Source organism: Monodelphis domestica, chromosome 1, assembly GCF_027887165.1.
Source record: "Monodelphis domestica isolate mMonDom1 chromosome 1, mMonDom1.pri, whole genome shotgun sequence".
NCBI classification, from domain to species: Eukaryota; Metazoa; Chordata; class Mammalia; order Didelphimorphia; family Didelphidae; genus Monodelphis; species Monodelphis domestica.
This window is the reverse complement of record NC_077227.1, coordinates 36,012,610-36,021,202: the sequence shown is the minus strand read 5'-3', so window position 1 is coordinate 36,021,202 and position 8,593 is coordinate 36,012,610.

The following is an 8,593-nucleotide window of genomic DNA, read 5'->3' as shown; positions in this document are numbered from 1 at the left end:
CATCTATGTGTAGGTTATATTCCTGACAATGACTATGTAGACATGTGCCAACTGCCATTGCTGTAGTTAAATGTTAATATCATTGTTGATCACTACTCCTGAAACCCCATCTTTATGGAAACTCTTTCTTGCTCTCTAACACCAGTCCCAGAATTCAGACGGCCGCTGGATTCGGGGTATATTAACTTCCACTTCAGGTACTGGAAGACGTTCTGGTACATGAAAGTAAAGCCTAGGTTGGACAATCTCTGTGGACGCGCAGTTGTTGAACCTCCTAGATGGAATAGGTTATTACACACATACATGGAGCAAGGGCAAAGTATACACTAAGTTTCTCTTTTTTGGAGTATGTATTGAAAATAAGAAAAATTTTGGCACTAATAAGCATGTAGAAAAAGCACATTGAATATTATTCATTTACAACTAGGAAAAATAAGTTACATCAAACTCTGTATGAACAAGTAACTGTAGAAATTGCTTCTACATAGAAAGCAACTCAAGCTTCTATCAGTCCAAACATTGGTTTGGTGGAATGAATTTTGCAAACATCGGTTATGTTATATTCTTGTTTATTATATTGATTAATTCATTTATAGCAGAGATTTAAATAAGGCTCATATAGGAAATATGCAGCCAGAAGGTACAATGTCATTTCATTAGCTTCATTTTTATTATGTCTTCAATAAATCAAAATGTTATATTTATGACAAAATTGATATTTGTATTAATGTTTGCACTACTGTTTGAAAAATGTAAAAGATGCTAATATCTTTGGTATGCTATTTAAAAAAAAGGGGGATAAGACAGAAAGTATTTTTAAGAACATTTTTATACCATTTTTATATCATTTTAATCCTATTGAGCAATTTTGATTTGATGCTCTCACTTTATTTTCTCTGAATATTTTGATTATACTGTGTTGTTTTCATTTTTCTCTTATATTTTGAAAAATATTTCAAGTACTTTTAACACTCTAATCCTGAGCAATGAAGGTGCAAATGTTTCTCTTAATATGTACCCAACAGCATCAGATTACAAGAACGTGACAGCAATTGTTAAAGTTGCAGGTGACTATCCTGGGAAACCATCACTGATTGCATAAAAAGGGAATGCAGAGGACACCTCAATGGGCCGGATAGCCAAAGCCACACACGCAGGCATATATTCCATAAGAGATGGATATATGTGGGCTGCTGAGGTTGGAGGTACTGGGACACGGTGCTTGACACCCTCATTCACAGGTGGCTCAGGTATCAAAGTCCAACCATATTGCCATGTGGCAGGCATCTAGGCGGGTATATCCCTAAAATGCATAATCAGTACAAGGGAGAAAAAGGAAATTCCCCTTCATATCCAGATGCAGTCATCTTTTATCTTGCTACAAAAGCACTGGCAACTTCTTATAATCCTAACTGTGTGTGGGTGATAATCTAATGCACCTATCCTATGTTCTTTGGGACTGCTACCTCAATAATTCAGGACAATCAGAGTGAAAACTATTTTCTCATTACTTTTGTCATTATTTTTAATCGTTTATGAAAATTTTCATCCTTGAATTTGATTGTTCAGTATTAAGAACACATTTTATCTTTGCAATAATCTTTATGAGCAAAGAGGAAGATTTTATTATTGTTGATAATTACACTTACTTTTTTCAGCCAAGGCTTTGGCAATATATATTGAATGTCTATTTTTAATCACTTGAAGCATCAATTGGTGATGCTACATGATTTTTATATTTTTAATTTTAGTCACATTTCTATATCAATCACCTTTCATTTAAAAAAAAAAGGGGGATATGTAGCATCCCAAGCATATTCACATCTATGAAATGTAAATGACTGTATGATTACTGTGTCTCCAAGCATAAGGTTATACCAATGAGGCTTGTGAATGTAACCTTGAACTGGCCATGCGGCCCTTGGCTAAGACAAACTCATTAACATGCTCAGACTCAATTCCCTGGGAAAGCGCGGTTTGCAATCTACACGCCCAAAGGTGTTCCCTCTACCTTGCCACCCAATCTTAATTGTCTATACTTTGTGATGTGGTTACTAGGTGCTTGGAGTACCGCCCAAGCAGGACAGGAATAAAATCCAGAGGCAATCCCATGAACTTCCTCTTGGCTCTTGGCCTCTCTCCCTTCCATGGAGCTCCACTGGGCTCCTCAATGACTATCTCTCTCCTCTCAACCTTCTCCTTCCCCGAGGCTGTAACCATCTCGGCCTGCATTTCCTATCTTAATCTCCTCCTCTGCCTTGTGTTCCTTTGTACTCATACTCTCCTATCAAAGGGAGTATCATAGGGGTTGCCTGCCCTATCCAACCACTGACTTGTCCCTGTCTTTCATTTCCACCCTGGTTCTCGGTTCCTACCTCTCCTCGGGTCCCATCACAAAGGTGAGCCCCTTCCCTTGTGGGACCCTGCTGGTCAGGGAAGTCCATTAAGGAAAACCCCACAGGTTTCAGGGGAGATAGCTGATGTTTAGGGTTGGCTCAGAGAGAGGAGAGGGGGTTTGAAGATTTCCCCCCTTCTGCCTTCCTTCCTTAGCTAAAGCTGCACTCCCCAATTCACTTTTGCCTCTCTTGTCCCCCCTCCACTACTCGAGGCCAAAGGGTCTCCCCTTGATCTGTTCACTCACACTCAGCTTGGGGAACAGATAACTTTTAATGTCAACTCGATCAGGTAATATAAAAGGAATAATGGGCAGGGAAGAATGGGAAAAGTAATGTGGGGAAAAGGGGTCCCAAAGAAAATCTAAAACCCTTTTCCTCCCTCCTCAAGTTTGAGAGGAAGCAGCCTGAGCCCCCTAAGAGAAAGATAGGTTGACTTACCCCTGGGAAACAGGAGCTGAGGTCTGCTCAGGTTTCTACTTCAGAAAGTCCCTTCAATTGGGAAGTGTTTGGGGGGGAGAAAGATTTCCAGTCACCAGCAGGAAAAGTGGGTAACCCTCAGGAGAAAGTCTTTGTCCCACCTTCTGTCTTCTGTCTTTTTGGGAGAATTTTCAGGAAAAGAAACTTGCCAACACCCAAAATCAAGAAAGTGGATCCTTTTGGAGAAGGTGCCGTAAAGATGCCTGAAGAAGCTACACACTACATCAAAAGATCCAGAATGAACTTTGGGATAGAATGAATTGAACTAAAGGGGATTGAACATACTTATTCTGAATGTAAACTTATGCCAAAGGGGACTGCCCCCTAGTTGGCATTTTGTCAATGTATCTATCAATCAGTTTTTGTATTTTACTCCCACTTCTAACTATTGTAACTCCCTCTTGGAAAAATGTAATATTGTATGTACTTTTAGCTAGAAGTACTTAGTTATTTAGTTAGAAGATAGTTATATTTAAATGATCCATTGGGGAGACGGGTCTCCCAAAGGATCACAGGGGAAATTGTGTCAAGGAAGTTCATCCCCTCCTCTTCCTGAGTAACTTTACTTGTCTATCAAACATTCCTGACATACCACAGTTGTGCCAGGGTTGCGTTGGTGTACGTTCTGTACATCGATAAAAGTTAAGGTTTGAGGCAGAATTGGGGGAGACTGACGAGAAAATGAGGAGAGAAACTTAAGAAGAGAGAGACTAGGAGGTGAGGGGGAATGAGTAAGATACAAGCTAGATAGCTATCATGTGGTCAGGTTACTTAGGAATGATTGTCTACCCTTCCTGATAAACTTATTAAAATATATACCCCTGGGTAGTAGAAATATTATTTAATTTTAATTATTACAACATATATACAACTACACATAAGCACAATGTGGACAGGAGTCTCATGGGATGAGTGAGTATACAAATATTTCATAGTTACACATACATGAAATTCATACTGATATACTTGTGAATTTCTGTGGAAAATTCAAAGACAAAGGGAATTTTCTTATCTGCATGATTTTGCACAGAAATCACATACAAAATTGTATTATAACTGTATATATATAAAATCTGTATAGACAAAAATATGTACATTTATAAATACTAATATAATTAACATGCTAACATTATAAAGTTAAGTGACTGACATTCTAGTTACTAACACAACAGGGCAAGATTTAGGGAAGTTGTTCAGAATCCTAGATGACTTAGGGACAGATGAATAGCATAATTAATGTAAATTAAGTTTCATAATAATATTAGTAACAGTTGTTGATAGAAACTTTTACTTAGAACAAACTATAGTCATTAGGATAAAAGAAAGTTACATTGTCAAAAATATTATTTAAATTGTTGCATTGGTTACTATTATGTTTAAAACCACATTTCTATGATCTACACCTCTTTCCTTAATCCCAAACCTTAGGATAGAATTAGATAGTCAGAATAGTGAAGACAGGTTAGGATTTTTTTTTATTTGGGGGGTAGTGGAATATTTTACAATAGTATAGTTTCAGAGTTTTCGTAGTTAGGAATTCTTCATAATGAAATAATAAGGTGAGTATTGTTTATGGCAAAATTCCTGGTTGTAATTTTTGCTGAAAAGGAAAAGTGGGGGAATTGTGAGGAAGAGATTACAACATCAGTGAGATTGGCAAGCAAATGCATGGAAATGGAAGCTTGAAGGAACTGTCAATCAAGGAGAGAAGGAAGGAAGATTCTAAAGAATCTGTTGAGGGAGACAGTTAAGAAAGCCAGCATCAGAACCTGGTCACTTCTTCTCTCTTGAACATTGGAGAAGGAGGTAGCAGGCAACTGCTCTGGATTCTTGACTAGTGACTTAACATTGAAATATTGGAGCATAGCTCTGAAGATCCTTTTCAAGTTATCAACAATATCCTCTCAGAGACAAATCAACTTTACTTCCTAGTACTGAATTTCATAGTATATTAGGGAGACCATAAATTCCCTCTTTCCCTTCTCCCACCATCTTTAACTTTCTTTCTTTGAGAATAAACCTCTTTCAGAAAGAGTTATAGTGTGAGAGTAGTATTTTGAAGACATTGTGAAGACACAAATGAAGACAGAATCCATGGTGTTGGCCTGGCTATCAAGACCAGTTTGCTCAAACAGCTGCCAGATTTGCCTGTGGACATCAGTGAGAGGCTTATGAAGATCCATTTGCCTCTCAGCAAAGACCGGTATGCCACAATCATCAGTGCATATGCCCCTACACTGACCAGCACAGAGGAGACCATCCAGCATAGCAGTTCTACTCTGACCTGAGTGCCGTCCTGCACTCAGTGCCCACAAATGACAAGCTGATACTACTGAGAGACTTCAATGCCCGCATTGGCCAGGACCATGAAAGATGGAAAGGAGTGCTCAGCAAACACGGCATGGGCAAAATGAACAACAACGGCCTACTGCTACTCAGCAAATGCTCAGAGTTCGAACTCACCATCATGAACACTGTGTTCAGAATGGCAAACAAATATAAAACAACGTGGATGCACCCATGATCAAAACAGTGGCATCTCATTGACTACATCATTGTACACCGGCAAGATATCCAGGATGTACAGATCACCAGAGCCATGAGAGGAGCTGAGTGCTGGACAGACCACCGATTGGTTAGAGCAACTCTTCAAATGCTCATTGCGCCTCGCCATCCAAAACACACCCAGACAGTTCGCGCATTTAAAAGGTGAGTTGTCTTGGAGATCCATCTTATTTGCAAACATTCCAGTCCTGCCTGGATGACAAGCTGTCTGTCAAGGGACCACTCACTGGAAGCTCAACCGAGAAATGGAACCAGTTCAGAGATGCAGTGAAGGAAACATCAAAGGCAGTCCTAGGCCCCAAACAATGCAACCACCAGGACTGGTTCGACGAGAACAACACTGCTATTGAAGACCTATTTGAGCAAAAAGAACAAAGCCTTTATGGAGTGGCAAAATAACCCAAACTCTGCTCCTAAAAAGGACAGATTCAAGTCTCTCCAAGCCACGGCGCAGTGTGAGATCAGGAAGATGCAAGACCGATGGTGGGAAAAAAAGGCAGAAGAAATCCAGCGTTTTGCTGATACGAAAAACTACAAACAATTTTTCAGTGCCCTCAAGACTGTCTATGGGCCATTAAAACCCACCACCACTCCCTTGCTATCCTCTGACAGTGACACTCTCATAAAAGATAAAAAAGGCATCAGCAACAGGTGGAAAGAACACTTCAGTTAGCTTTTCAACTGACCTTCTTCAGTCGACCAAAGTGCCCTTGACCAGATCCCCCAAAACTGCACCATTGAACAACTTGATGCCCCTCCTTCAATAGAGGAAGTCCAAAAAGCCATTAAACAAATGAGTGCAGGCAAGGCACCCGGTAAAGGCAGGATCCCAACTGAGGTATACAAGGCCTTAAAGGGCCTTCAGGCATTCCACATAGTGCTGACCAGCATATGGGAAGAGGAAGACATGCCCCCAGAACTCAGAGATGCCTCCATCGTAGCCCTATACAAAAACAAAGGCTCACAAGCAGCCTGTGACAACTACAGAGGCATCTCACTACTATCCACTGCTGGAAAGATCCTCGCCTGTGTTATACTCAACAGACTCCTGTCATCTGTTTTAGAGCAAAACCTGCCTGAATCACAATGTGGTTTCCGACCAGATTGCAGCACCATCAACATGGTCTTCATGGTGAGGCAAATGCAGGAAAAATGCCTTGAGCAGAACTTGAGTCTCTACGTTGTCTTCATAGACCTGACTAAGGCGTTCAACACAGTGAACATTGTGGATGATCCTCAGCAAGCTCGGTTGCCCAGCAAAATTCGTCAAACTGATCCAGCTTTTTCATGTCAACATGACAGGGGAAGTCCTATCTGGTGGAGAGACTTCCGGCTGCTTCAACATCTCCAATGGCGTGAAACAAGGCTGTGTCCTCGCTCCAGTACTATTCAACCTATTTTTCACCCAAGTATTACGACATGCTGTGATGGATCTAGACCTCGGCATCTACATCAAATACCGACTGGATGGTTTACTATTTGACCTTCGCCGCCTGACTGCAAAAACAAAGACAACAGAGAGACTCATCCTGGAAGCTCTCTTTGCAGATGACTGTGCTCTCATGACCCACCAAGAAAATCATCTCCAAACCATTGTGGACAGGTTCTCCACCGCAACAAAACTGTTTGGCCTGACTATCAGCCTCAGCAAAACAGAGGTGCTGTTCCAACCTGCACCAGGGAGGCCAACGAACCAGCCGTGCATTACAATCGACAGCACGCAGCTTTCTAACATCAACACCTTCAAGTACCTGGGCAGCACCATCGCCAACGACGGGTCCCTAGACCACGAGATTAATGCCAGGATCCAAAAGGCCAGCCAGGCACTCGGGCGGCTACGCTGCAAAGTCCTCCAACACAGTGGTGTAAGCACTGTGACGAAGCTCAAAGTGTACAACGCAGTGGTCCTCAGCTCGCTCCTGTACGGTTGTGAGACATGGACACTGTATCGGAAGCACATGAAACAGCTGGAGCAATTCCACCAACACTCCCTCCAGTCAATCATGAGGATCCAATGGCAGGACTGAATCACCAATCAGGAAGTCCTTGACAGAGCCAACTCCACCAGCATCGAAGTCCTGGTCCTCAAAGCCCAGCTACGATGGTCTGGACACGTCATCTGCATGGACCCACAGCGAATACCAAGACAGGTATTCTACGGTGAACGGTCAGCTGGACTCAGGAAACAAGGTCGACCAAAGAAAAGATTCAAGGATCAGCTAAAGTCCAACTTGAAGTGGGCTGGCATGACACCAAAGCAACTAGGACTCGCTGCCTCTGACAGAAGTAGCTGGCGAACCCACATTCACCAGGCCGCCACCACCTTTGAAGATGAGCGAAGTCGGCGTCTTGCTGGTGCGCGTGAGCGCCGACACCAGACCACAACCACACCTCCCGTAACAACTGGCGTCCCAGGCCCCAAAGCCACATGAGGGTACATCAATAGATGATAATACACAATTCTAGGCTTACGAGAGACTACTACTAGTATTTTGAAATTTCTAAGAACTCAACACTTTGAGAAGAGCTTTTAGGACCAACTGAGACAGAGAGAGAGCGACAGGAAGTGGGGTGGGGGGAAGGAGAGAGAATCCTAGCTTTCCCTCTAACCTATTTCCTGGTGTCATCACTCTAGCCTTTCTCTGCTACCTTAAATATTCTAGTGAGGAGCATCTATTACACCAGGGTATCACAAAAGTCTTAGTGTGGTTTTAAGCCATTAAAGCTTAAAATGAAGATTCTGAGAACACCTTGTTTAAGTATATATTGAGTGAAGAAAGTATGTTGGGTGACTCTTGATAAATAATAACAGCAGCCATTTATATGGTCCCTCAATTGGCAAAGTCTATACATAATTATCTCATTTCAGCCTCACAGTAAATCTGTGGCTTTACTATCATTCCCATTTTATAGATGGGGAGCCTGAGGCTTAGGCAGGCCACATTACTTTCCCCCAAATGCCAGAGGAAGTCCAGCACTGTGACATGCATACAGTGACAAGTCATACAGTGGAGGCAGGAAGGCTCCAGTCAACACCTTCTGGCCCTCTTGAGCTGTTATTTTTCAGCCTCAGGTGCTGCTTCATTCAGAGTCCCAGCTGTCCTTGTCTGGCCCTCTGGTGGCCCCTGAGTGCTGGCTTTAGCTGATGCCCCTGG